Source organism: Cebus imitator, unplaced genomic scaffold (assembly GCF_001604975.1).
Source record: "Cebus imitator isolate Cc_AM_T3 unplaced genomic scaffold, Cebus_imitator-1.0 Scaffold109, whole genome shotgun sequence".
Taxonomy (NCBI): domain Eukaryota; kingdom Metazoa; phylum Chordata; class Mammalia; order Primates; family Cebidae; genus Cebus; species Cebus imitator.
Genome location: NW_016107424.1, coordinates 5,259,049 through 5,261,126, shown reverse-complemented (window position 1 = coordinate 5,261,126; position 2,078 = coordinate 5,259,049). Strand labels below are relative to the sequence as shown.

Sequence of the window (2,078 nt, the reverse complement as noted above, 5' to 3'; positions counted from 1 at the left end):
CGCCCGGCCTAAGTACATGTTCATTTCTACTGTCAGAATACATTTGCCTTAGACATTTTGGAATAGGGAATGAAGCTAAGAAATGCAAATGCAGTGCAGACTAGGCTACTTTCTTGTTTGCTGTTGTTATTTGAGAGTTTTCCCCACTCTTGAGAGAAAAAAAGACTTTAAAGAGAGAAAAGTAATTCAGTTAAAAATGATTCCTTGACCACCGCCCCCGCCATTGCCGCCACCTCCACCACCACCGCCGTCACCTCTGCTTCTGCCTCCTTGGGGTCCTTCTCCTTCACCGCCCCCTTTGCCACCTCTACACATTCTAGGCCTTCTGTTCTGGAGAAGAAGCTATAGTCAGTCTCCCTTGTGGGCCGAGGGCGCAGCCAAGGCGGACAGCGGTGGCAAAGCCGGCCAGGCCTCTGCCAGGGCAGCTACAGGCGCTACTAGGGTCAGTGGGGACAGTGGCCCCATCAACCCGGCCACGCTGCCTACCGGCAACCCGCAGCTCATCGCTCTCATCATTGGAGCAGCTCAAGAGCCTGGGCCTTTTTTGACGGCTTCCGCCGGGACTGCCTGGCTGACGTGGACACAAAGCCAGCTTACCAAAACCTGAGGCAGAAAGTGGATAATTTTGTGTCAACACATCTGGACAAGCAGGAATGGAATCCTACAGTGATCAAAAACCAATTGCGAAATGGTCTGAGGTAGAGTGTGGTTCAGTCAGTGATGTTGGAAGCTAGAGTAGAGAGGATAATTTTTTAGGTGGTGGATCCAAAACTAAACCACATCTTCAGGCCACAAATAGAAGGAGCAATTCATGAGTTCCTGGCCACCCAGAAAAAAAAAAACATCTGTGCCAGCATCCCCCTCCAGAGACCGAAGGCCAGGACCCACCAGCTCCATCTCAGGACACTTTCTAAGAATATGCCTGACACCTTTTGAAAGCTCAATTTCTGGTGAAGAAATGGATTCAGTTACATAAGAGGGCAACTTCAGACTGAAGATAAGCCAAGGTCATCACTGGTCTCAAGATTTCAACCTTGACTATGAGCAGTGAACAGGTTGAAAGGGGAGCAAGTTCACAAGTGGGAAAGTTGACCGTGTCAAGCCCTGCATTGTGCTGCCATTTGGTCCCCTGTCCAAGGGCATGACACCAAGTAGACACTACAGAGAGAGAAACACTACAGCAACCCAGGGTTGTCCTGAAACAGACTTTTCTTGAACATGGAGACTGTACATGGACTTTAGGGTTTGTGCTCTAGGACAAACGAAAGCTACAGTGAGAGAGCATAACCAATACCAAAGACAGTTTCAAAGAACAATGACAGTAAAGGTTAAATGGGGGTAGTATTTGACAGTGCTTATTTGATATTGTCTCTCAGAGTTCCAAACTAGATTGTACAAGTCATTAGCATCAGATAGCTTTAAAGTTGTGACCTTGTACCTCAATCTTCTAGCCAGTTTCCTTTCCTTTGTAGTAGGTAACAAAACATGAAATCCTAGAATGTGTGAAAAGTTCAGACATGAGGTATAAGGAAATTCATCTGCAGGCTCTCTGTCCAGGGCTGCTTCCTGTCCTGCAGGGGCTAGTGAGTTCTACATATGTTTATTTTATTCTCACATTTGTGTTTTTTTAGGAAAGTGTCAATAAATGGCTTATCTTTTATAATAAAATCATTTGATACTCTTAAAAAAAAATGATTTCTTGTAAGACATAGCCCTCACTGTTGCCCCTGCCCATTTATCTAATTCTGTTTTTCTTTGTTGTTCTGTGTATGTAAGTCATGAGTCACTAGAGTGGGCCTGTGGGAGCTGACAGAGAAAGAGGGAAAATAAGTTTTTGATTAAAAAGTAGCACATCAGAGGTCAACAGCCATCACAGTTCAGCTTCAGTTGCCAAAGTTGTCTCCAGGGATATTCCAAATTTAGAAAACCCATAAAGAAAGACATGGGGATAATAAGCACCAAATTTTGGATAGCTGTTATCTCTGAGTGACAAAGCATTCAGGAAAGGACACACATGGACTTCGACAATATCAGTAAAGTTTTATTTCTTTTTTTTTTTTTTTTTTTTTTTTTTTTTT

At 44.2% G+C, this 2,078-nt stretch overlaps 1 pseudogene across 1 annotated transcript; it reads left to right on the top strand.

The window, feature by feature from the left end:
- The first annotated feature begins 208 nt into the window (after positions 1-208).
- On the top strand, positions 209-1,668 carry LOC108310862 (annotated as a pseudogene). Its single transcript, XR_001827959.1, has one exon. The product of XR_001827959.1 is annotated as a biorientation of chromosomes in cell division protein 1-like (transcript).
- The last annotated feature ends 410 nt before the right edge of the window (positions 1,669-2,078 follow it).